Source organism: Crinia signifera, chromosome 6 (assembly GCF_055691185.1).
Source record: "Crinia signifera chromosome 6, ASM5569118v1, whole genome shotgun sequence".
In the NCBI taxonomy this organism is placed as follows: Eukaryota; Metazoa; Chordata; class Amphibia; order Anura; family Myobatrachidae; genus Crinia; species Crinia signifera.
The window spans coordinates 50,196,985-50,224,506 of record NC_139222.1 but is presented as its reverse complement, the minus strand read 5'-3'; the positions used below and the strand labels follow the sequence as shown (position 1 = coordinate 50,224,506).

At 52.3% G+C, this 27,522-nt stretch overlaps 1 long non-coding RNA gene across 1 annotated transcript in view; it reads left to right on the top strand.

Annotated features, from left to right (window-relative positions):
• The first annotated feature begins 1,063 nt into the window (after positions 1 to 1,063).
• Positions 1,064 to 27,522, top strand: part of LOC146006949 (uncharacterized) — a 49,304-nt gene continuing 22,845 nt past the window's right edge. Inside the window, exons 1-2 of the long non-coding RNA XR_014444138.1 lie at positions 1,064 to 1,806; positions 8,910 to 9,063. This is a non-coding gene — a long non-coding RNA (uncharacterized LOC146006949). The remainder of the gene's footprint in view (positions 1,807 to 8,909; positions 9,064 to 27,522) is intronic.

Genomic DNA, 27,522 nt, shown 5'->3' with positions numbered 1-27,522 from the left:
AGTGTGCCGAGCGCAGCGAGGCACCGTGCCCGAAGCAAGTGATGCGAGGGGCTGCAGTTGACTTCCAACTGCATCCATGTCGACTGGGTCGACATTTGGGTAAAAAAAAACAGTGAAAAAAACCCATGTCGAACTGTCGACCTAACCCATGTATACCTAATGCATTTGTCGACCAAAACCCATGTCGACCTTGTCCCATGTCGACCTAGACACCTGTTGACCTTCACACATGTCGACCTTGCTACCTGTCGACCCAACGGTGTTGACCTAATGACTGTCGACCTAAGTGTGGGCAGTGGAATGCTAGGGGGCAGAGTGGGCAGCATAATGCTAGGGGCGGAGGAAGGGAAGGAATACTATGGGCAGTGGAATTCTATGGGGCAGCCTCGTGGGGCGGAGGAATGCCATGGGCAGAGATGGCAGCGTAAGGACTATGTGGCAATATCAGGAAGGAGGGGCACAAGCACCCGGGATAAGGTGGTACTCCCCGCCACCTGTAGCGCTTCTCTGTCTCACCCACAACTCCTTTTGGACTCGCACCACAGCACACCCGGGATGCTGCGCATCGCAACAAACCACTGTAACATGAAGTTTGCAAGTGCGGTGTAATGACTGTGGCTGCTCCTCTGCTAGGTAGGTATAGATCCCCTTCAATTACAGTTACTGCATTGTGTTACAGAACTTTTTAATTATCCCAGATAGTTCCTCTTCTGTAAATCAGTGACAGTTACTTCTCTGCTAGTTGTGTCTTCGGCTCCTGACCTGCAGCAGGAGGTGCTGGGTCGTCCTCGGCTCCGCCTGTCGTGCTGTTCTGGGTCGGCCTCTGCGTCCACCCCCGGCTCCTATCAGGCTGGGGATCTTCCTCTGTCCTCTCCTCCGCTGGGCTGTCCCCTGTCCTCTGAGTGGCTCTTGTCCTTGATGTTGCATCGTGTTCAAAGCTCACTTTCGGGCAGGCATCTCACAGGGCAGCTCCGCATTACTGAGGGGGCTTCTACAGGTCTTTCCAGCTAGGGGTCCTTTGCGTGTCCTCCACACTTCTGGTTCCTCGAGAGAGGGTGTCCTCCGCGGTGCCTGCGCGCCTTGGTCTCCACTTGCTGCGTCCTCTATCTTCTTCGGAGCAACCCCGGGGGAATCCTCCGGCTGGGTGTGCTCCTAGGTAATTTACCCCCTCAGCACCTTCTTCCTTGAGGTTCTAGTCTTTAATCTCTCAGCTCCTCCACGGGCAGGCACTATGTAGGACACCTCGGCAGCACACAACAACATCATTCTGTTCTCTCTGGGTTTGGGGCTCCTCCTGTGGTTGGCAGCTAGTGGGGGCAGCGCGGTTCCTGGTCACACACAGCTGCGCAGCCTCCGCTCCTTACAGGTCAGCAGCTCACAGCACTGCACAGGCCCTTGTCCGCTCCAGGGATCACCCTTCCCGGTGCCGGCACTCTCTGCTGTGGGTTATGCATCGCTGCAGGACCGCCTCTGCTCCCCCTGCCCTACCTCTCTATAGTCCCTGTCACTGGCTCCCTCGCCATAGCCTGTACTGGCTGTATCATATATTTTTATATTTCTTTTTACTCAAAGGCTATATATCCCCCTTCCCACACAGATTTAAGTTGACGAGGCTGAAGTTGGCTTCTTATTCACTTCTTATTCAAGCTCCAGCTTCTTATTCAGAAAAATCCCTCTTGCGAGGGTTAATGAGTATTGGGACACACATTTGACACCTAAAATCATCAGAGGGGGGCCACTTACAGATGACCCAAGTGTATTTTGCCTGGCCCAGCTACTTCTGTCCTGGTGAGGCTGACTCCCCAGGTATGTGTGCTTTGTTGTTGGTGTCAGCAGAAGGGGCATAGGCAATGGGGTGAGGAGTGTAAGAACCATTAATACATCACTGTATGCTGGCCCAGTGAGCACTGTGATGTCTTGGTAGCAGCAGTGGGTGTGATTGCTTGTGGGGCTTATTTGCTTTAATAATGTCTATAGCTTGTGTGTTTTTATAAACATAGTGTGTGTTTATGCCACATGTGTATGCATGGTATGTGTGTGTGTATGTCCTGTGTGTATGTATGGTATATGTGCATATATGCCCTGTGTATATGTATGGTTTATGTGCATATATGCCCTGTGTCTATGTATGGTATGTGTCTGTGTATGCCCTATAGGCTATGTATATACATATATATGTATGTATACTCGTATACTATTTATGAAATACATGCAGATGACTGGTGGTGTAGATGCCGGCAGTCAGAATACAGATGCCATCATCCTATCCCTCCTTGCTAGTGCCTAACCTTCGTGCCCCACAGCCTAACCCTAACCCCCCTTCTTTCTAGTGGCCGAACCCTCCTGCCCACAGCCTAACCCTAACTCCGCCACTATTGCCAAAACCTAATTTTCTTCCAGCCTGACGCTGGCCTGCCCCACATACTTATGATTGGGATCAGGGGGTAACTAGAACTTTCAGGGCCCAATAGCAAAATCTTGAAATGGCCTCCAACCACCACCTTTGTCACTACAATGCTTCTATGGGGGGTGGGTCAGGTGCTAAAAAGAGAAGGTGGAGAGAGGGGAGACAGAGAGCAGCAGGAGTGAGATAGAGAGGGGGTGAGGTGATGGGCGGGCAAGAGCTGGTGAGGTGACTAGGGATGATGAGGGGGAGGAGAGGATGCAGGTCAGGGGTGAGGTGACGGGGCGAGAGGTGGTCAGGTGACTAGGGATGATGAGGGGAAGAGAGGATGCAGGTCAGGGGTGAGGTGACGGGGGCAAGAGGTGGTCAGGTGACATGGGATGATGAGGGGGAGGAGAGGATGCAGGTCAGGGGTGAGGTGACGGGGCAAGAGGTGGTCAGGTGACTAGGGATGATGAGGGGAAGAGAGGATGCAGGTCAGGGGTGAGGTGACGGGGGCAAGAGGTGGTCAGGTGACATGGGATGATGAGGGGGAGGAGAGGATGCAGGTCAGGGGTGAGGTGACGGGGCGAGATGTGGTGAGGGGAGAGATTGTGAGGGGGTGGCAGGGATAGAGTTGGTGAGGTGATGTGACGAGGTGAGGTTACAGAGGGTGATAGGGGAAGAGGAGAGGATGCATGTCTTGATTTCACTAGCGATGGAGGGACTTACATTCACAGCGCTGGCAGCCGCAGGCCTCCTCCACCTCCCACAGCTGCAGTAACTTTTCTCCTCCGGTGCTCCTGCAGCCGCTGGGTCTTCTCCTTCCCCTGCTGCCACAGTGACTCACATGTCTCCTCAGGTGCCGGCAGCCAGATGAGAGGGGGTAAGGTGACATGCCGCCAGGGTGCCACTGGTCTCTTGAGAGCCGGCAGCCACTGGGCTTCCTGCTGCTCCCACCCACCATAGTGACAGAATTAGTACTCATATAGGCTCCTGCAGCCGCTGTGTTTCCTGCTCCTCAGGTGCCGGCAGCCAGATGAGAGGGGGTAAGGTGACATGCCGCCAGGGTGCCACTGGTCTCTTGAGAGCCGGCAGCCACTGGGCTTCCTGCTGCTCCCACCCACCATAGTGACAGAATTAGTACTCATATAGGCTCCTGCAGCCGCTGTGTTTCCTGCTCCCACCCGGCGATGAAGGGGGGAGTAACAGGATAGTGGCGCAGCCTCTGCCAAGGCGGCACTACTATTTAAAAAAAAAAAAAATCAACTTAAAATAGGGTGTAGGGGATTGCCCCCGTGCCCCACAGCAGTTGCATCCCCTGCACCCTCTGTAGTTACACCACTGATTGGGAGGTCTGCATTGATATTCTGACTGCCGGCATCCCATTACATCCCCCTGCTGATGGACAGGAATGAATTCAGACCACGCATGGCACTGCAGTATTAAACCATTATATTACATTGCATTTATTAAACAGCATATTTGCAACATTTCTGGGTCACACAGGCTCTAATATGTAAATAAAAGATATGTATGTGTACACACACACACATGCATACACACACACATACATACACACACACATGCATACACACACATACATACACAAACACACATGCATACATACACACACACACACACACACATGCATGCACACACACACATACATACACACACACACACATGCATACACGCACACAAATTTGTAATATGATTTTAATGTTAGACCTCAGGGCCCCCCTGTCAAAAGTCCCCTCGGCCCTCCAGAGCCTTAACCCAGCTGTGTGCGAGGGGCTGTGTGTGAGTACACTCCCTCGCATGGTACTGACGGAGCGTTCGGATGGTTGTTATGGGCTCGCCAAGCAGCAGTTGACCCCTGATTACCGAGCCTTGCTGAATCAGGCCCTTAGTGTGAAATGCTGCAATATAAACTACCAGACAATTACACTGAGGGGAGGGCATAGTTATTTTAAAAAGATTCATTAGGGTCGTACCCACGTGACCTAGGTAACGCCCATTACGACGCCTGCAGGTAACACCTCATAGCCCACAAAAAAAAAGTAAAACCATAGATATACACTCTCCCGCTCCCATGCTTTAGTGCCGCACATTGCCCCGCTGCTAGCCGCTGCCCCGTCACTTCCTCGAGACCTCACCATACATATACAGTAACATATATCAGTTCCCGACCGTCCCCGGTCAGCGGCAGTGCCTGCCGCACAGTGCCCAGCTGCTGGATGCACCTGCCTCCTCCTGCCCGCTGTCCTCTTCTCTCATCGCTGCCCCACCTCCTCCCGCCCTGCCTCCTAGGTCGTAGGTGGGTGTAGGTGGGCAGGCTGACATGGGGGGAGAGGAGGATGCTGCTAGAGCAGGGGTGTAGGTGGGCAGGCTAACATGGGGGGAGAGGAGGATGCTGCTAGAGCAGGGGTGTAGGTGGGCAGGCTGACATGGGGGGAGGGGATGATGCTGCTAGAGCAGGGGTGTAGGTGGGCAGGCTGACATGGGGGGAGAGGAGGATGCTGCTAGAGCAGGGGTGTAGGTGGGCAGGCTGACATGGGGGGAGAGGAGGATGCTGCTAGAGCAGGGGTGTAGGTGGGCAGGCTGACATGGGGGGGGGGGAGGAGGATGCTGCTAGAGCAGGGGTGTAGGTATGCAGGCTGACATGGGGGGAGAGGAGGATGCTGCTAGAGCAGGGGTGTAGGTGGGCAGGCTGACATGGGGGGAGAGGAGGATGCTGCTAGAGCAGGGGTGTAGGTGGGCAGGCTGACATGGGGGGGGGGAGGAGGATGCTGCTAGAGCAGGGGTGTAGGTATGCAGGCTGACATGGGGGGAGAGGAGGGTGCTGCTAGAGCAGAGGTGTAGGTGGGCAGGCTGACATGGGGGAAAGGAGGATGCTGTTAGAGCAGGGGTGTAGGTGGGCAGGCTGACATGGGGAGGGAGGAGGATGCTGCTAGAGCAGGGGTGTAGGTGGGCAGGCTCACATGGGGGGAGAGGAGGATGCTGCTAGAGCAGGGGTGTCGGTGGGCAGGCTGACATGGGGGGATAGGAGGATGCTGCTAGAGCAGGGGTGTCGGTGGGCAGGCTGACATGGGGGAGAGGAGGATGCTCCTAGAGCAGGTGTGTAGGTGGGCAGGCTGACATGGGGGGAGAGGAGGGTGCTGCTAGAGCAGGGGTGTAGGTGGGCAGGCTGACATGGGGGGAGAGGAGGATTCTGCTAGAGCAGGGGTGTAGGTGGACAGGCTGACATTGGGGGAGAGGAGGATGCTGCTAGAGCAGGGGTGTAGGTGGGCAGGCTGACATGGGGGGAGAGGAGGATGCTGCTAGAGCAGGGGTGTAGGTGGGCAGGCTGACATGGGGGGAGAGGAGGCTGCTGCTAGAGCAGGGGTGTAGGTGGGCAGGCTGACATGGGGGGAGAGGAGGATTCTGCTAGAACAGGGGTGTAGGTGGGCAGGCTGACATGGGGGGAGAGGAGGATTCTGCTAGAGCAGGGGTGTAGGTGGGCAGGCTGGCATGGGGGAAAGGAGGATGCTGTTAGAGCAGGGGTGTAGGTGGGCAGGCTGACATGGGGGGAGAGGAGGATGCTGCTTGGGCAGGGGTGTAGGTGGGCAGGCTGACATGGGGAGAGAGGAGGATGCTGCTAGAGCAGGGGTGTAGGTGGGCAGGCTGATATGGGGGGAGAGGAGGATGCTGCTAGAGCAGGGGTGTAGGTGGGCAGGCTGACATGGAGGGAGAGGAGGATGCTGCTAGAGCAGGGGTGTAGGTGGGCATTCTGACATGGGGGAAAGGAGGATGCTGTTAGAGCAGGGGTGTAGGTGGGCAGGCTGACATGGGGAGAGAGGAGGATGCTGCTAGAGCAGGGGTGTAGGTGGGCAGGCTCACATGGGGGGAGAGGAGGATGCTGCTAGAGCAGGGGTGTAGGTGGGCAGGCTGACATGGGGGGAGAGGAGGATGCTGCTAGGGCAGGGGTGTAGGTGGGCAGGCTGACATGGGGAGAGAGGAGGATGCTGCTAGAGCAGGGGTGTAGTTGGGCAGACTCACATGGGGGGAGAGAAGGATGCTGCTAGAGCAGGGGTGTCGGTGGGCAGGCTGACATGGGGGGAGAGGAGGATGCTGCTAGAGCAGGGGTGTCGGTGGGCAGGCTGACATGGGGGGAGAGGAGGATGCTGCTAGAGCAGGGGTGTCTGTGGGCAGGCTGACATGGGTGGAGAGGAGGATGCTGCTAGTGCAGGGGTATAGGTGGGCAGGCTGACATGGGGGGAGAGGAGGATGCTGCTAGAGCAGGGGTGTAGGTGGGCAGGCTGACATGGGGGGAGAGGAGGCTGCTGCTAGAGCAGGGGTGTAGGTGGGCAGGCTGACATGGGGGAAGAGGAGGATGCTGCTAGAGCAGGGGTGTAGGTGGGCAGGCTGACATGGGGGGAGAGGAGGATGCTGCTAGAGCAGGGGTGTAGGTGGGCAGGCTGACATGGGGGGAGAGGAGGATGCTGCTAGAGCAGCGGTGTAGATGGGCAGGCTGACATGGGGGGAGAGGAGGATGCTGCTAGAGCAGAGGTGTAGGTGGGCAGGCTGATATTGGGGGAGAGGAGGATGCTGCTAGAGCAGGGGTGTAGGTGGGCAGGCTGACATTAGGGGAGAGGAGGATCCTGCTAGAGCAGGGGTGTAGGTGGGCAGGCTGACATGGGGGGAGAGGAGGCTGCTGCTAGAGCAGGGGTGTAGGTGGGCAGGCTGACATGGGGGAAGAGGAGGATGCTGCTAGAGCAGGGGTGTAGGTGGGCAGGCTGACATGGGGGGAGAGGAGGATGCTGCTAGAGCAGGGGTGTAGGTGGGCAGGCTGACATGGGGGGAGAGGAGGATGCTGCTAGAGCAGCGGTGTAGATGGGCAGGCTGACATGGGGGGAGAGGAGGATGCTGCTAGAGCAGAGGTGTAGGTGGGCAGGCTGATATTGGGGGAGAGGAGGATGCTGCTAGAGCAGGGGTGTAGGTGGGCAGGCTGACATTAGGGGAGAGGAGGATCCTGCTAGAGCAGGGGTGTAGGTGGGCAGGCTGACATGGGGGGAGAGGAGGATGCTGCTAGAGCAGGGGTGTAGGTGGGCAGGCTTACATGGGGGAGAGGAGGATGCTGCTAGAGCAGGGGTGTAGGTGGGCAGGCTGACATGGGGGGAGAGGAGGATGCTGCTAGAGCAGGGGTGTAGGTGGGCAGGCTGACATGGGGGGAGAGGAGGATGCTGCTAGAGCAGTGGTGTAGGTGGGCAGGCTGACATGGGGGGAGAGGAGGATGCTTCTAGAGCAGGGGTGTAGGTGGGCAAGCTGACATGGGGGGAGAGGAGGATGCTGCTAGAGCAGGGGTGTAGGTGGGCAAGCTGACATGGGGGGAGAGGAGGATGCTGCTAGAGCAGGGGTGTAGGTGGGCAGGCTGACATGGGGGGAGAGGAGGATGCTGCTAGAGCAGGGGTGTAGGTGGGCAGGCTGACATGGGGGAGAGGAGGATGCTGCTAGAGCAGGGGTGTAGGTGGGCAGGCTGACATGGGGGGAGAGGAGGATGCTTCTAGAGCAGGGGTGTAGGTGGGCAAGCTGACATGGGGGGAGAGGAGGATGCTGCTAGAGCAGGGGTGTAGGTGGGCAGGCTGACATGGGGGGGAGAGGAGGATGCTGCTAGAGCAGGGGTGTAGGTGGGCAGGCTGATATGGGGGGAGAGGAGGATGCTGCTAGAGCAGGGGTGTAGGTGGGCAGGCTGACATGGGGGGGAGAGGAGGATGCTGCTACAATAGTAGAGTGGGTGAAGAGTCTGGAATGGAATAGAAGGACTTGAAATGGGTTATAGGGGCCGTGCGCATGTGCAGTTTATGAAGAATCGGCTGATATGCAAATTCGCAGCCACGTGATCAGGTCTGAATTAGCCCCAAGGAGATGGGGTGATACTCTATTGATGTATTTTATCACGCTGTTTGTGCTCATTAGGATTAGGTTTAGCCACGCAAAGCCACTGGTCACTTATTTCAGCCCGTCCCTCCCCGGCCGGTGTGAGCTGAAATGCCGACTCCAGCGGCCGACAACGCACCGGATGGCGGAACTGTATTATAATCATCTTCTAATAAATCAGTATTTTAGTTGGTTTAGCATCTGTTCTATAAGGAGACCCTGGTTTCTGTATTTCCCCCGGAATGCCCTGTATACTATCTGATCACTCTCCCTCTCAGGGTTGGGCTACTTGGGCTACTTCAGGTGGGTACTTACAGAGCTCAATATACATTACACGGTTCCCAGGCGTCAGCTCGTCGCACTGACTATTCTTCACCTGTTACATTGGCCGGCGGCTATAATCAGTTTCCAGCTTATTTACAATGTGATCGTTCCACTACGTTGAATTACATATATTGTTTTTTACAGTATCTGCTCCACGCTTTACTATTATTTGCATGTCATGTAATACATAGATTTAACAGCATTCAATGTATGATAATTGCGAAAAAGACATTTCAGGGCTCAGTCAGAGAAATGATATCAGTGATTCCCCCCCTTTTCGTAGACTCCAATCCATGCTGGTCCGCACTCCCGGAATGCACAGGGGACTCCGGAATTTAGAGGCAATGTTCTGACTTCCAGAAGTGCATCCCGTTACATCTGCTGGAATTCCCGCACCCCCTACCCCTGGTATCCCGGAGGGCACCATTTAATAGCAGGTGAGTATGTGATCACTTCCTGTCTTGTAATTTACATATAGGGGATTATTCTGGTTGATTCGCAAGGCTGTAAATTTGCCGCGTTGTGATTACACCAAAGCCCGCCTTGTAAATGGTTGGCTGTTGCAGTAACATCCACAAAGTAACATCCATTCACAGGCCAGGAGGGAACGGCCACATCTTTTGATGGTTGCCGACCATTGAAGGATGTGGTGCGTGCATGCAAATAAAAGTGACTTTCAAGGCACTTACATATGTGGGCACACTGGGAAGGAAATGGGGGGGCAGCTGACATCCGGTGATATCAGCAGCTGCCCACCCCCCACATCATGGCCTCATTAGCATGAGAACGCCCTGAGTTCTTATAGGAACGTCCATGAAACACTCCCATACGCTAATGGGGCCACCCCCGCCCGCTGTCCTGGTTGCGTATGCACAGTGCCACCACCGTTCCCTGCGTGGCAACCAGAATAAGGGCCATAATGAGTTTTACAATCACATTTGCTGGAATGTAAGTAGAGATTTGTCCATAGGAGTTTTGTAGACACTACCATTTACATACTGAACAAATGACATCTGCATAGAAAATGGGGTATACAGACCATATATAAGGTGTGCCCAAATGAAAAGGGAGACTACGGTTGTATGTAAACAATATTTTAATCAAAGAATATTTAATTACAGTTCATGTGTAACATTACAACTACACATAATTGACATTGATGCAATGATCCAGCGCGTAACAAGGGAGTGGATGGATTCAGTGTAGAAACTCCTTGGTTGCTGATGAATCCAGGTTTCCACGGTCTCCTGCACCTCCTTGTCACAGGTGAACCGTTCACCTTTAAGTGTTTGTTTTTTAAGTGGCCGAAGATATTGGAGTCACATGGGGAGATAACTTCACCATGCAGCGTAAATGTATATTTATAGAGAATATAACATCAGTTCTGGCCTCCATCCGCCCCAAGTTGCCAGCCTTTGATGTTATATTTTATATAAATTCAGCTTCGGTCACATATGATAAGTTGTTCACAGCAGCTTATCATGTGGGATCCTCAAGCAATGCAAATGCAGGAGGAGGTGCTTACCACCCCCTGCTGGCATTTGTGATCATATCAAACTGCGATGCAATGGCAGTGTAGCGGGTCATTGCGACCATTGGTTGGGGTGTTCCTATACGACTACAGCTTAAGTAAGTCTCATCTTACTCAGTCTTGCAGTCGCAGGCTGGCTTGCGAGGTGAAGAAAACTTTACCTTGCAGCGTAAGTGTATATTTATATAAAATATAACATCAGTTCTGGCCTCCATCCGCCCCAAGTTGCCAGCCAATCTTTCACCTTTGATGTTATATTTTATATAAATTTAGCTGAGCTTCCGGTACGGGGCGGAGAAAGGGCGCCATGACGGCGGAGGGGGAGGACGGATGGCGGCACGGTGACTACTCCCCCCCCACCCCGGCCGGGGCGGGCGCACTGCAACGGCAGGAGATGCACGGAGATGCGGCACTGGATGACGCCACACTGGACCAGGCCGCAGCCAGCAGCGCACAGCTCAGCCCCCGGGTACGGCACCATAGGCTCAGGACCCGGCCACAGGCACGGTCCCCGGCATGATGACCCCCGAGGTGACGGTGGCCCCCATCGGCACCTGGAGGCGGCTTCCGGCCAGGACAGGGGAAAGATCAGGCCCAAGCTGCTGTCCCGCAGCATCAGCAGATGCAGGAGTCCGCAGCAACCAGTGGCGCCTCTGATGGCTGCCTAGGCGCTGTGCAGCTCGGCAGGTATGTGTTCCCTGTGTGATACTGTACTGTCCCGGCTTATATTGTTACATACCTGGCTGCTGCAATGACCAGTGGTGCCGCTGATGGCTGCCTAGGTGCTGTGCAGCTCGGCAGGTATGTGTTCCCTGTGTGAAAACTGTACTGTCCCTGCTTATTAGTGTTCACTCTAGCAGTTAGAGCGGGCAGGGCGCCGGGGGCGGACCGGGCCGCCATTGACACAAGAGGGGCATGCCCGGGCCGCTGCCCTCATCAAAGGGGGCGGGCCCGGCCACCGCCGTCACCAAAGGGGGCGGGCCCGGCCCCTCCGAAGTCGGTTTGCTGCTGAGGAAGCGCTGGGCATCGCCATCTACGGCGGCACTTTGCTTCCCCGTGGGGCTGTTTTAGCGGGGCGCTGCTAGAGCTAAAGCAGCCTAGCGGGAACACTACTTATATCGTTACCTACCTGGCTGCTGCAGAGACCAGTGGCGCCACTGATGGCTGCCTATGCGCTGTGCTGCTCGTCGGACATGTGGTCCCCGCATGTAATGTCTCAATGTAATGTATGTAATGCCGTCCCCCCCCCCCCAGTGCTTGATGCTACACTGTAAATCCACAAAAAATTCCTAGTGTGCGCAAGGACACATGGCCAATAAAGTTGATTCTATTCTATTCTATTCTTGGGTCGCAAATGATAAGCAGCTTATCATGTGGGATCCTCAAGCAATGCAAATGCAGGAGGAGGTGCATACCACCCCTTGCCGGCATTTGTGATCATATCAAACTGCGATGCAATGGCAGTTTAGAGGGACATTGTGACCATCGGTTGCAGTGTCCCTCTATGGCTACAGCTTAGGTAAGTCTCCGCTTTCTCAGTCTTGCAGTTGCAGGCCGGCTTGTAAGGCGAAGGAACTTCACCTTGAAGCATATATTTATATTTATATAAAATGTAACATCAGTTCTGGCCTCCATCCGCCCCAAGTTGCCAGCCAATCACTCGCCTTTGATGTTATATTTTATCTAAATTTAGCTGAGCTTCCGGTAGGGGCCTCAGAAAGGGCGCCCTGGACGGAGTACGGCGTAGGAGGAGGACGGATGGCGGCACGGTGACCACTCCCCCCCACCCCAGCCGGGGAGGGCTCACTGCAACTGCAGGAGATGCACGGAGATGCAGCACTGGATGACACGGCAGTGGACCAGGCCCCAGCCAGCGGCGCACAGCTCAGCCCCCGGGGACGGCACCAGAGGCTCAGGACCTGGCCGCAGGCACGGTCCCCGGCATGATGACCCCCAGAGGTAACGGTGGCCCCCATCGGCACCTGGAGGCGGCACCCGGCCAGGACAGGGGATATATCAGTCCCACAGAACCAAGCCGCTGTCCCCCATCATCAGCAGATGCAGGAGCCATCTATCCTGTGGCAGCACCCCCCGTCCCCCCCAGGTAGGATGTATGATTAGACTATAGGGGGCAGAGGCGTGGAACTCAGCCCAGGGAGGGCCCAACTCCAGCCTCTAGCATTTAGAGCGGGCAGGGCGCTGGGAGGTGGACCGGGCCCGCTGATGTCATCAAAGGGGGCGGGCCCGGGCCGCCAATGTCACAAGAGGGGCGTGCCCGGGCCGCAATGTCATCAAAGGGTGCGGGCCCAGCCGCCGCCCTCATCAAAGGGGGCGGGTCTGGCCCCTCCGAAGTCGCTTCGCTGCTGGGTAAGCACCGGGTATCGCCGTCTGCGGCGGCGCTGGGCTTCCCCGTGAGGCTGTTTAAGTGGGGCACTGCTAGAGGGGCAGGGCGAATTTTGCCCTTTAAAAATGTGGTCCCCGCATGTAATGTCTCAATGTAATGTATGTAATGCCTCCCCCCCCCCCCCTTATCCATGCTTGATGCTGCAATGCTATTCTATTCTATTCTTGGGTCGCAAATGATAAGCAGCTTATCATGTGGGATCCTCAAGCAATGCAAATGCAGGAGGAGGTGCATACCACCCCTTGCCGGCATTTGTGATCATATCAAACTGCGATGCAATGGCAGTTTAGAGGGACATTGTGACCATCGGTTGCAGTGTCCCTCTATGGCTACAGCTTAAGTAAGTCTCCCCTTACTCAGTCTTGCAGTCGCAGGCTGGCTTGCAAGGTGAAGGAACTTCACCTTGCAGTGTAAATGTATATTTATATAAAATCAGTTCTGGCCTCCATCCGCCCCAAATTCCAGCCAATTCCTCGCCTTTGATTTTATATTTTATATAAATTCAGCTTGGGTCACATATGATAAGCTGCTCACAGCAGCTTATCACGTGGGATCCTCAAGCAATGCAAATGCAGGAGGAGGTGCATACCACCCCCTGCCGGCATTTGTGTTCATATCAAACTGCGATGCAATGGCAGTTTATAAGGACACTGAGACCATCAGTCACGTTCACCCTCTATGACTACAGCCTAAGTAAGTCTCCTCTTACTCAGGCTTGCAGTCGCAGGCCGGCTTAATTTTTGTACTGCACTTGATGCGCACGATGTATTGCACGTTATAGATAGAAAGTTAGAGCATGTGACATGTGTCCTGTGTGTTGAGGTACCAGGAGTACCTTGTTGTGTGGAGAAGCCGATGGTCCATGGTCCCGGACTGCTACGGCCGTACCGTTCGCACAAGCTGATCTACGTTCTTCCTAGGTCAGTGTCCTGTACACTCTCACGTGGTGACAGCCGCATGCAGCTGGCAGTCATAGCCATTGCTGGGGAGCGATGATTTAGGCAGGCTGTCAGTACGTTTAAAGTGCAGACATGCAGCAAGTTGGTATCACAGATGTGCAGCAGGTTGGTGTCACAGATGAGGCGGGAATCCTTTGGAAACGCGTTTCCGGCTTTGTCAACCTGGCTAAAGTGCTCAGATTTTAAGAGGCTTTAGAGAGTTGATGTTCCGGTCTCTCGGTCTCCAGTACTTGATGGACAGACCAATCCTTGGGATGCGTTTCGCCGCACTCAGGGTTGCTTTTTACGTGACGCCTCCCCACTTAAGCGCTGCAGACACCATTTTTTTTCCCAGCATAGAGAACAGGTCTGAATCAGGCTCTCAGTTTGGATTGCATATGATAAGCTGCTTGCAATAGTTTATCATGTGCAATCCTTAAGCAATGCAAATGCAGGAGGAGGTGCATTCCACCCCCTGCCTCCATTTGCCATCGTATCAAACTGTGATTGCAGTTTAGAAGAACATCGGGACCATCGGTGGCTGTGACCCTTTGCGACTGCAGCCTGAGTAAAGGGGCATACACACGTAGAGATCTGTGCTAAGCAATTTTTCTAAGCAATTTTGCTAAGCAACTTTGCTGGTGTCGATCTCCCATGGGGAGCACATATACACGCAGAGATTTGTGCTAAGCAATAATAGTGGGTGGATATTACCAGAGGGGAGGTTTTTCTTTTTTTTTCTCATATTTTACTGATGTCGTATGCATACTATTTTTTCAATACGAATTTGTATTTATCAGCCATTAAATACTAATTCGTATCAGCAGAAGCCTACATGGATCATTCAGATCCGTGCAAGTGTCAGTGTAGAAAATAAATATTTTAAAAAAAATGTCATTAAAGGGTGCGGGCCCAGCCGCCGCCCTCATCAAAGGGGGCGGGTCTGGCCCCTCCGAAGTCGCTTCGCTGCTGGGTAAGCACCGGGTATCGCCGTCTGCGGCGGCGCTGGGCTTCCCCGTGAGGCTGTTTAAGTGGGGCACTGCTAGAGGGGCAGGGCGAATTTTGCCCTTTAAAAATGTGGTCCCCGCATGTAATGTCTCAATGTAATGTATGTAATGCCTCCCCCCCCCCCCCCTTATCCATGATTTATGCTGCACTGTAAATCCCCAAAAAATTCCTAGTGTGCGCAAGCACACATGGCCAATAAAGTTGATTCTATTCTATTCTATTCTTGGGTCGCAAATGATAAGCAGCTTATCATGTGGGATCCTCAAGCAATGCAAATGCAGGAGGAGGTGCATACCACCCCTTGCCGGCATTTGTGATCAAATCAAACTGCGATGCAATGGCAGTTTAGAGGGACATTGTGACCATCGGTTGCAGTGTCCCTCTATGGCTACAGCTTAAGTAAGTCTCCCCTTACTCAGTCTTGCAGTCGCAGGCTGGCTTGCAAGGCGAAGGAACTTCACCTTGCAGCGTAAATGTATATTTATATAAAATATAAAATCAGTTCTGGCCTCCATCCGCCCCAAGTTGCCAGCCAATTCCTCGCCTTTGATTTTATATTTTATATAAATTCAGCTTGGGTCACATATGATAAGCTGCTCACAGCAGCTTATCACGTGGGATCCTCAAGCAATGCAAATGCAGTAGGAGGTGCATACCACCCCCTGCCGGCATTTGTGATCATATCAAACTGCGATGCAATGGCAGTTTACAAGGACACTGCGACCATCGGTCACGTTCACCCTCTACGACTAAAGCCTAAGTAAGTCTCCTCTTACTCAGGCTTGCAGTCGCAGGCCGGCTTAATTTTTGGACTGCACTTGATGCGCGCGATGTATTGCACGTTATAGATAGAAAGTTAGAGCATGTGACATGTGTCCTGTGTGTTGAGGTACCAGGAGTACCTTACTGTGTGGAGAAGCCGATGGTCCATGGTCCCGGACTGCTACGGCCGTACCTTCCGCACAAGCTGATCTCCGTTCTTCCTAGGTCAGTGTCCTGTACACTCTCACGTGGTGACAGCTGCATGCAGCTGGCAGTCATAGCCATTGCTGGGGAGCGATGATTTAGGCAGGCTGTCAGTACGTTTAAAGTGCAGACATGCAGCAAGTTGGTATCACAGATGTGCAGCAGGTTGGTGTCACAGATGAGGCAGGAATCCTTTGGAAACGCGTTTCGAGCGCTCAGGCCGGCTTTGTCAACCTGGCTAAAGTGCTCAGATTTTAAGAGGCTTTAGAGAGTTGATGTTCCGGTCTCTCGGTCTCCAGTACTTGATGGACAGACCAATCCTTGGGATGCGTTTCGCCGCACTCAGGGTTGCTTTTTACATGACGCCTCCCCACTTAAGCGCTGCAGACACCATTTTTTTTCCCCAGCATAGAGAACAGGTCTGAATCAGGCTCTCAGTTTGGATTGCATATGATAAGCTGCTTGCAATAGTTTATCATGTGCAATCCTTAAGCAATGCAAATGCAGGAGGAGGTGCATTTTACCCCTGCCTCCATTTTCCATCGTATCAAACTGTGATTGCAGTTTAGAAGAACATCGGGACCATCGGTGGCTGTGACCCTTTGCGACTGCAGCCTGAAAAAAGGGGCATACACACGTAGAGATCTGTGCTAAGCAATTTTTCTAAGCAATTTTGCTAAGCAACTTTGCTGGTGTCGATCACCCATGGGGAGCACATATACACGCAGAGATTTGTGCTAAGCAATAATAGTGGGTGGATATTACCAGAGGGGAGGTTTTTCTTTTTTTTTCTCATATTTTACTGATGTCGTATGCATACGTATTTTTTCAATACGAATTTGTATTTATCAGCCATTAAATACTAATTCGTATCAGCAGAAGCCTACATGGATCATTCAGATCCGTGCAAGTGTCAGTGTAAAAAATAAATATTTAAAAAAAAAATGTCATCAAAGGGTGCGGGCCCAGCCGCTGCCGTCATCAAAGGGGGCGGGCCTGGCCCCTCCGAAGTCGCTTCGCTGCCGGGTAAGCAGCGGGTATCGCCGTCTGCGGCGGCGCTGGGCTTCCCCGTGAGGCTGTTTAAGTGGGGCACTGCTAGAGGGGCAGGGCGAATTTTGCCCTTTAAAAATGTGGTCCCCGCATGTAATGTCTCAATGTAATGTATGTAATGCATCCCCCCCCCTTATCCATGATTTATGCTGCACTGTAAATCCCCCAAAATTCCTAGTGTGCGCAAGCACACATGGCCAATAAAGTTGATTCTATTCTATTCTATTCTTGGGTCGCAAATGATAAGCAGCTTATCATGTGGGATCCTCAAGCAATGCAAATGCAGGAGGAGGTGCATACCACCCCTTGCCGGCATTTGTGATCAAATCAAACTGCGATGCAATGGCAGTTTAAAGGGACATTGTGACCATCGGTTGCAGTGTCCCTCTATGGCTACAGCTTAAGTAAGTCTCCCCTTACTCAGTCTTGCAGTCGCAGGCCGGCTTGTAAGGCAAAGGAACTTCACCTTGCAGCGTAAATGTATATTTATATAAAATATAAAATCATTTCTGGCCTCCATCCGCCCCAAGTTGCCAGCCAATTCCTCGCCTTTGATTTTATATTTTATATAAATTCAGTTGGGTCACATATGATAAGCTGCTCACAGCAGCTTATCACGTGGGATCCTCAAGCAATGCAAATGCAGGAAGAGGTGCATACCACCCCCTGCCGGCATTTGTGATCATATCAAACTGCGATGCAATGGCAGTTTACAAGGACACTGCGACCATCGGTCACGTTCACCCTCTACAACTACAGCCTAAGTAAGTCTCCTCTTACTCAGGCTTGCAGTCGCAGGCCGGCTTAATTTTTGGACCGCACTTGATGCGCGCGATGTATTGCACGTTATAGATAGAAAGTTAGAGCATGTGACATGTGTCCTGTGTGTTGAGGTACCAGGAGTACCTTGTTGTGTGGAGAAGCCGATGGTCCATGGTCCCGGACTGCTACGGCCGTACCTTCCGCACAAGCTATTCTCCGTTCTTCCTAGGTCAGTGTCCTGTACACTCTCATGTGGTGACAGCCGCATGCAGCTGGCAGTCATAGCCATTGCTGGGGAGCGATGATTTAGGCAGGCTGTCAGTACGTTTAAAGTGCAGACATGCAGCAAGTTGGTATCACAGATGTGCAGCAGGTTGGTGTCACAAATGAGGCGGGAATCCTTTGGAAACGCGTTTCGAGCGCTCAGGCCGGCTTTGTCAACCTGGCTAAAGAGCTCAGATTTTAAGAGGCTTTAGAGAGTTGATGTTCCGGTCTCTCGGTCTCCAGTACTTGATGGACAGACCAATCCTTGGGATGCGTTTCGCCGCACTCAGGGTTGCTTTTTACATGACGCCTCCCCACTTAAGCGCTGCAGACACCATTTTTTTCCCCAGCATAGAGAACAGGTCTGAATCAGGCTCTCAGTTTGGATTGCATATGATAAGCTGCTTGCAATAGTTTATCATGTGCAATCCTTAAGCAATGCAAATGCAGGAGGAGGTGCATTCCACCCCCTGCCTCCATTTGCCATCGTATCCAACTGTGATTGCAGTTTAGAAGAACATCGGGACCATCGGTGGCTGTGACCCTTTGCGACTGCAGCCTGAGTAAAGGGGCATACAATTTTGCTAAGCAACTTTGCTGGTGTCGATCTCCCATGGGGAGCACATATATACGCAGAGATTTGTGCTAAGCAATAATAGTGGGTGGATATTACCAGAGGGGAGGTTTTTTTTTCTTTTTTTTTCTCATATTTTACTGATGTCGTATGCATACGTATTTTTTCAATACGAATTTGTATTTATCAGCCATTAAATACTAATTCGTATCAGCAGAAGCCTACATGGATCATTCAGATCCGTGCAAGTGTCAGTGTAAAAAATAAATATTTTTAAAAAAATTTCATCAAAGGGTGCGGGCCCAGCCGCCGCCGTCATCAAAGGGGGCGGGCCTGGCCCCCCCCGAAGTCGCTTCGCTGCCGGGTAAGCGCCGGGTATCGCCATCTGCGGCGGCGCTGGGCTTCTCCGTGAGGCTGTTTAAATGGGGCACTGCTAGAGGGGCAGGGCGAATTTTGCCCTTTAAAAATGTGGTCCCCGCATGTAATGTCTCAATGTAATGTATGTAATGCCTCCCCCCCCCCCCCCCCCCTTAGCCATGATTTATGCTGCACTGTAAATCCCCCAAAAATTCCTAGTGTGCGCAAGCACACATGGCCAATAAAGTTGATTCTATTCTATTCTATTCTTGGGTCGCAAATGATAAGCAGCTTATCATGTGGGATCCTCAAGCAATGCAAATGCAGGAGGAGGTGCATACCACCCCTTGCCGGCATTTGTGATCATATCAAACTGCGATGCAATGGCAGTTTAGAGGGACATTGTGACCATCGGTTGCAGTGTCCCTCTATGGCTACAGCTTAAGTAAGTCTCCCCTTACTCAGTCTTGCAGTCGCAGGCTGGCTTGCAAGGCGAAGGAACTTCACCTTGCAGCGTAAATGTATATTTATATAAAATATAAAATCAGTTCTGGCCTCCATCCGCCCCAAGTTGCCAGCCAATTCCTCGCCTTTGATTTTATATTTTATATAAATTCAGCTTGGGTCACATATGATAAGCTGCTCACAGCAGCTTATCACGTGGGATCCTCAAGCAATGAGAGGTTTTGTTTTTTATATTTTACTGACTATTTTACTGATGTCGTATGCATACGTATTTTTTCAATACGAATTTGTATTTATCAGCCATTAAATACTAATTCGTATCAGCAGAAGCCTACATGGATCAATCAGATCTGTGCAGGTGTCAGTGTAAAAAATAAATATATATTTTTTTGAAACGGCGTTCCCCCCCCGAACAAGTAAACAAGTAAGGGTTCCCCGTATTTTTTTAAACCAGCACCAGGCCCAATGGCCGGTCCTGGTTCCCAAAATACAGAGGACAAAACGAATGGGGTCCCCCGTATTTCAAGAACCAGCCCCAGGCCCAACCAGCCAGCAAGGTAATGCCACAGCCGGGGGGGCGAGGGGAGACTTTTTCTACAAGTACCCCCCGCGAAAGCATTCATCCCTCCAACCGGTCAGCCTGGTCAGGGGTCCTGGGGAAGTGGGGACCCCACCGATAAAGGGGTCCCCCCTTCCAGAACTTACCTGGCCAGGCAGTCCCAGTACCCCTGGCCTGTGAGGGGTGTGGTATGGGGTTCCGACATTCGGGATCCGGACAGCCGGACTCAGACAGCATGGCGAGCGCATAAAAACCCCTTGCGGGGGGTATTCTATTCTCCCTCTATGGGGGTCGTGGACCCCCACAAGGAAAAATAGCGAGTGGCCGTTGGGCTGTCGTTGTTTTGACAGTCGGGATCCCGACGTCTGGTAAATGACTGTCGGGAACGCGTCTGGCACCCCCAGTGGGTACCGGGCTGATTCAAGTGTAAAAATTTGAATAAACCATTGGGTTTTGCTGTGGAACTATGAGTTCCAGCAAGCCTGGAACGCATACTGGGACTTGGAGAACCACAAGTCCCAGCATGTGGCCCATTTAAGAGCTTACTGGGCTCATAGTTCAAAAGCAGAACCAATAGTTAAATAAAAACACAAACACACATGAAAAATAAAACTTTATTACATTCAGAGCCCTTTCATCTGAATACTTACCTATCTTGACACGTAGGTAGGTCTCCTCCATCCATCTGGTGGTCCCTAAGAAGTCCTGTTAGGTTACCTGGGGAAGGAAAGCATACTCACCAGGGTTCGCCGTTGTAGATGGCTCTGGCAAGGTTTGGAATACATTTTTTCCATCTGTATAGACAGAAATGTCCTGCCTGTAGTATAATGTGGAAGCACCCAGCACAGGGGCGTAACTAGATCTCTCTGGGCCTCATAGCAAATTTTGAAAAGGGCCCCCCCACCCCTTTGTACAGGGTGTCAAAATGCATACACAGAGGCAGGAGGTAAGAAACACAGGGGTAGTGGCCGACAGGAGGGTCAAACACAGAGGAAGGTGGTAAAGTACTACAGGGGGTGGCTTGGCTGAGCATGTGAGAAGACGTGTTCTCACTGAGCTCCGCAAAAATCCTCCAGAAATCCTGCATTCTGTGCCCTGACAGAGACCTGGCTGCCTCACCACTTTGCCCAGAGCAGTACCTAACAGAGCCCACGGAGTAGCGGCGCTGAAATCCAGCGGGTGCCTGGCTGCGAGAGGGATCCACGCCGTCTCCCGCACCGCTAGTGACCCCGCCGCCATCTTGGACCTGCAGACGCCGGAGCTCGCGAGCCATCCGGCACGCCTCGCGGGTGCCGCGAGGTAACAGACGCTGCCAGCACACCACCGCCGGCGCCCGACCTCCTCCCTGTGACAGCGCTGGTGACCCGGAGCAAAATCCTCACGCCCGCCTGAGACCCCGTCCCCCCGCCCGGCATACAGAGCCAGGAGGCGGCCGGCTGGACGCGGAGTCCTGACGCCTCCCAGTCTCACATCCATCGGGAGGCGAGGGACCCCTTACTGAGGTCTCCATCGAGGGTGAGTCGGGCAGAAGCGCCCAGTATATTAATTTGTGCCCAGCATATTAATTCGCGCCAAGCGGGCGCTGGGGAGGGGAGGCGGCGCCATTTTGGAGAACTGTGGAGGCCTGCATATTGACGCCTTAAGCAGGGAGACACTACTGGCGCTCATTGTGACCTGCCTTGACCCACTTCAGCATATCTGGCAGGAGGGTGACGTGTGGGGGCCACTGGCCAAGCAGAGAACCCACTTCTCCCACTGAAGTGAGCTACCTTCCACCCTCTGCCTGCCCCCCGTGCCCCACAATAAGTAGCCTGTGGGAAGTCCAGGGTCCTTGCTGCAAAGCTAATCCCAGCATATTGCCCTTTGGCACTTAACCTGCGTGCTCCCTTCTACTGCTGTACATACTACCTAAAGGTCTCATCTTGCTCCATACTCCAGCATTGCTGCCTTATACTTGCATCATATACTTCAACATAGTGCCTTTGACTCTTCTGTCACTACATTCAGGACGCTGTTCCACCTAGAGGCTCTGTCAGGAGGACTGGCTTCGCACTGCAGTGACTCTGTACTCTCTGATATTGCACGTTGGCCTCCCTTATCCAACTATACTTTTGTCCCCCTTGATCTCTGCTGACCTTGCCGCCTACTACCCCCTCCTGTCTTCGGTGCTACGGCCCTCCCTGAGAGAGGAGTGATTACCCCCCCGACGCCTTGCGGACCAACCATCCAGAGTGCCGCATCAATATATAACTCCGACAATAAGCCTTTCCCGATATAAGTCCTAGGCCACCCTTGTGCCATGGGGAAAACGGGAGGCCCCTCCGCAGCGACTAGATTGGAGAAATATGCTCGGGGCTCCCAGCCCCCCCCTCCAGCGCAGTCAACGAGCCGAGCTGAATCTCCAAAATCCCCAAATGCGGATGAGGACTCTCCCCCCACTGACACGGCTGCCCAGTCCACTCAGCAGATCCTCCTAGCCATATCGGCTACTGAGCAGAGAGTCATGGATAGAATTGGCCAAGTACAGTCTGACATCTCCCTCATTCGCCATGATATGCAGAAGGTCCGTGAGAGGGTGGGGGAGGCCGAGCATAGGATATCAGACCTGGAGGATGTGACTAATCCCCTTAAAACAGCAGTGGCAGAACTCACTACGCAAATGGCGGCCGTTAAGTCCAAGATATCAGATATGGAGGGGCAACAATGTGCGATTTGTTGGACTGCCCGAAAGAACAGAGGGATCTTCCCCGGAGAAATTCTTAGAGAGATGGTTACTAGAGACATTTTCCCCTGATGACTTCAGCCGGCAATTCACAGTTGAAAGGGCCCACCGGCTTCCCGCTGGAGCCCCGCCACCGGGAGCCCCCCCACGCACCTTTATAGCTAGATTCCTACACTACAAGGACAGAGACGCTGTCCTCAGGCTGGCACGGGAGAGAGGTCCCCTCAAAATCGACAACCAGGTGGTGGCGGCGTTCCCCGACTTTGCGGCAGATGTCCAGAAAACACGGGCACAATTCCTACAAATTAAACGCAAGTTACGAGACCGGCAGGTGCAGTATTCCATGCTGTTCCCGGCCCGGCTCAGGGTGGTGGCGGATGGTGTCACCCACTTCTTCAATTCTCCACAGGAGGCGGAGCAGTGGCTGGACCGCAGGCCACGGCACCAGAACTGACACACGTCCTGTGAGCATAATTGATCTAATACCCCATAAGTGGGGCAACTGGGGATTCTGTCTACTCATACTGTTTAATAATTTTGTATATCTAGCTCAGGATGTACTCCATTCTAAGGAGCTCAAAGCATGCTAGGAAATAGTTATTAGTCTATAGGTGATTACTATTACCTATACCCCTTAGTTAGCACAGTTAGTATTTTGGTTGGGAAAGTTTAGTTCTAGCTGTTACTGGGATCCAAGGTATATCTAATGTTCGGTAGGTATACAGGGTGGGTTAGGGTTATTGGGGGGATTGTTCTATTACTGTTTTCACTGCTTTCTCTTTTTTTAGTTTTTTTAATTTTTTTAAAGGTAATGATGTGTATGGGGCTGATGTATTCTTGTATAAGTAAGTGTCTGCATAGCTACCGCTCCATTCTGGGGGTGGGGGCGGATATCCGGGGGCCCCGTGGGCCTAACCATCACACATGTGGGTCGTGGGAGTGCCAGGTTTTTACTAAATGCCAATGCCAATCAGACTGCACCCTCTTACTATGGGCAATGATATGCCTGTTTGCCCCCTGCCCGGGCGATGTGAGCCCTCCTTCCTTCTCGCCTACTCTGCTCCTCACCTATGCCTCCCCCTAATGTAGTGGCGGGGCTCCGCACACTCGGTTGGAATGTGAGGGGCCTCAATGACAGGGTCAAACGTTCACTTGTGCTTGCGGAGGTTAAAAAGCATGGAGCAGACATAGCCTGCCTATCTGAGACCCACCTTACTGGTACTAAAACTATGTCCCTAAAAAAACCCTGGGTGGGACATATGTTCCACTCCACCTTCTCTAATAACGCCAGAGGAGTTACAATCCTAATTAAAAAATCTATCAACTTCCATCTCACTCATCACCAGATTGACCAATTCGGTCGCTATGTTTTCCTAAGGGCAACTGTTAACCATATCACCTTAAATATCCTTGCAGTATATGTACCCCCCCCTATAGTAATGAGGTACTTAAGAAGGCTGTGACATTCCTTGCCTCTTTCCCCTTAGCCCCTACGCTATGCATAGGGGACTTCAACAATATTCTAGACAAATCGCTGGACAGATGGACGGCTGCGGGCCGCCCTCCTTCTCCCCCGGTCCCCACACCCACCCCGTTTGCTAGATTAGTTGATGAGCTGGACTTGGTTGACGCCTGGAGACATAGAAACCCCATGCAGAGACAATTTTCATGTTTCTCCCCGGGTCATCAATCGTTCTCTAGAATAGACCTTGCTTTGGTGTCTCCGGACCTACTACCCAAAATTATTACGGTGGAGTATCTCCGCAGAGGGATCTCGGACCACTCCCCCCTGTCTATTACTTTGGATATGCTGCCTTCCAGAGGTGCTCGCACCTGGAGGCTTAATCCTTTTTGGCTCACACTTCTGGCTGACGGAGGTGGGCTGGTGGGGGAGTGGTCTGCGTTCCATGAGGACAATGCTTCATGCCGGGACCCAGTTATTAAGCACGAGACATTTAAAACAGTCATTCGTGGCTCCCTTCTAAAAAGAATAGCCAATGTCAAGAGGGCGGGTCGGGAGGAGGAGGCCAAACTTGAGGAGGCGTGCTCACTGGGTGAAGCTGAATACCTACGCTCTGGTCTCCCAGAAGACAAAATACGGTGGGATGTGACACGTAAAATGTGGACTGACCACTTGTTTGACAAGTCTAAACGTAAGCTTCTATTCTCGGCCCACGCTAGATATTCCCAGTCTGACGTAGGGGGTAGCTATATGGCGTATCTCGCCCGTGACGAGAGGTCCGCCTGTTCCGTCCAAAAAATATGTGACGCACAGGGCAGGGAACACTTTACAACGCCAGAGATCGCACAGACCTTTCTAGCTTTCTATTCCTCACTATACTCGTCCCGGGCGACATATACACCATATCAGCTAGAACAATTCCTCTTGGATATTAATATACCGTCCCTATCCCAGCAGTCAGTAGCTCTGCTTGAATCAGATATCACCTCCAGTGAAATTGATGCGGCCATATCCTCATTCCCCAACAATAAAGCCCCTGGTAGCGATGGTATACCAATAGAGGTATATAAAAAACATAAGGAATTTTTTGTACCCTATCTGCTCCAGCTTTATGCGGACCTAAAACAGGGGGGCGCCCTACCTCCATCTATGGCAGAGGCAATTATTGTTGTTTACCCAAACCAGGTAAAGACCCCTCCTTCCCAGACTCTTACCGCCCCATTTCACTTCTCTCAACGGACGTGAAAATACTTGCCAAAATCTTGGCAACTAGACTCAACTTAGTGGTTACCACCGTTATAGACGAGGACCAATCTGGCTTCATGCCGGGCCGATCAACCACTCGTAACCTCAGGAGATTATACTGTCATTTACAGGGGAGCAACTTGGATAGGTCGGAGGCAGTGGTGGTGTCTCTGGACGCTGCCAAGGCCTTCGACTCTGTGGAGTGGGATTATTTGTGGGGGGTCCTGCGCAGATTTGCCTTTGGCCCTAATTTTATACAATGGGTACGCCTGCTATACTCATCCCCAGTAGCTCGTATATCAGTTAACGGGTATGTGACGGAGACATTTCCCCTTGGTAGAGGTACTAGGCAGGGCTGTCCGCTATCACCTGCCCTTTTTGCCCTTGCCATTGAACCCATGGCCATTATGCTTCGTGACTCCCCGGTGGTCAGGGGCGTTCCTCTGGGGGGGAGGGAAGATGTTGTTGCATTATATGCTGACGACACCCTTCTCTTCCTGAGGGACGCTGGAACCTCCTTGGAGGGAATGCTGCAGATAGTCCAGACCTTTGGAGTCTTCTCGGGTCTCCTGGTCAACTGGGGGAAATCTAGTATCCTCCCTCTCTCGGGAAAAATACCGGAGAGACTGCCAACTGCCTCCCCACTACAGTGGGTCCTCAGGTTTAAATACCTGGGGGTCTGGATCACCCCTAAAATCCCAGATTTTATAGACCTTAACATCAATGCGGTTACTAAAGACCTTAAGGCCAAAATACATATATGGAAGAAGCTCCCCTTGATAGTCATGGGCAGAATCAATCTCATCAAAATGTCTATCCTCCCTAAATACTTGTATCTGCTCCAGCACTCCCCGATCTACATACCTAAACATTTATTCATGACCATTAATACCCTCCTCTCCTCTTTTATATGGGCAAACAGGCCACCTAGGATAGCCCTTAAAACCCTTACTAAACCACGAGCGGATGGAGGTCTGGGACTGCCTGACTTCCGACTCTACTACTTTGCAGCACAGTTGGCACATATTTCTGATTGGATCCTGGGAAGATCCGGCCCCACTTTTGAGGGATCATTTACCGAGTGTGTGGGGTCCCGCCTCCCCCCTCTCCAGTTCCTTCTCTCTTCTCCCTCCAAGCCTACTCTATCCCCTCTTTTCAGGCAGGCAGTACTGGTTTGGCGGCAGTCTCATAGGGTGTGCGGTTGGGGAGGGGTGGATGGGGATACCCCCCTATGGTTTAACAAAACATACCCGGAGTTTGAACAGCTATCATTAGAGGGTTTCTGGTTGGGGGCGGGTCTCGTGTCAGTAGGCCAACTATATACCTCGGGAGTAATTAAAACGTTCCAAGAAATCTCAGGGGAACTCCAAATCCCCAATAGCTCCTTCTACCGCTATCTGCAACTTAGACATGCAGCCCAAACCCAGTTTAAAGATCCCCCCCCCTCACTGCTGACTCCCCTCTAAAGACCCTCCTACGGAGCCTAGCTACTACAAAACAAGTCTCCACCATCTATAAGGACATCGTTAGCCGAGTTGACACTGATAGTCTCATCCCCCTCAGGGATAAGTGGGAATCTACCATAGGGGCCCTGGATGCGGAGCAGTGGGCTGAGATTCTAGACTCAGTTAGATACGCCACTTCATGCCTGAAATATCAGCAAGTATCATACTATGTACTGCACAGGGCCTACAAATCCCCGGTTTCCCTGATGCGAGCGGGATTGAGGCCGGATGATAAATGCCCCAGATGTGCAACGCCTGGTGCTGATTTCTGGCATATGATGTGGTCCTGCCCGCCGATTCATGACTTTTGGGAGATGGTCTGGACCGATGTACTTATCACTGACCCCTCTCTTCCTCCCTTTGACCCCAAATATTGTATATTTGCTCTGGGCCTGCAGGAGTCCCGATCCCCTCCAGTTTATAAATATGTGCTAAGTCTTATGGCCATTGCTAAGGTACTAATAGCCAGGAAGTGGTTCGATGTAACGCATCCAAATGTACACCATTGGAGGGCGCTTGTCAATGAGGTGGTGAGTCACGAAAGGTTCACCTATAGATCACGTGGCTCGCTCGGTCCATACGCTGCTAAATGGGGCAGCTGGAATGCTTCTAGACTGGCCTTGGCCACTGACCCACAATGAGGGCTGTATGCCCTACTACTATGCAACCCTGGGGCCTGGTGGGTGCCCGTTCCCTCTCTCCCCCCTGTAGTGTGATGCGGTCCATCACTTAATCCATTACACACCTTGCTGAAATACTTCAAATCTACCTCAGTGCCTATATGCACATCTAAGTATACACGGTTCAATATTGATTATTTGCTCTCTTCTTTTTTTTTTTTTTCTCTTCTCTTTCCTTCTTTTACTTTGTTAGTTGGGGGGTGGTAGGATGGTACTCCATCTTAAGAGTACCGGGTTAAGAATGTTTGTTAAAGTTTAAAAAATATTAAATCCGAACAATCTATATGTGTACCTGATATAGCTAGTGAACAATTCACCCAAACGAATCCATTGCATTTGGAATGTATATTACTCAAAAAAAATTGACACAGTCCCTTTTTTTGTTCGCTAGCTTAAACATTTTA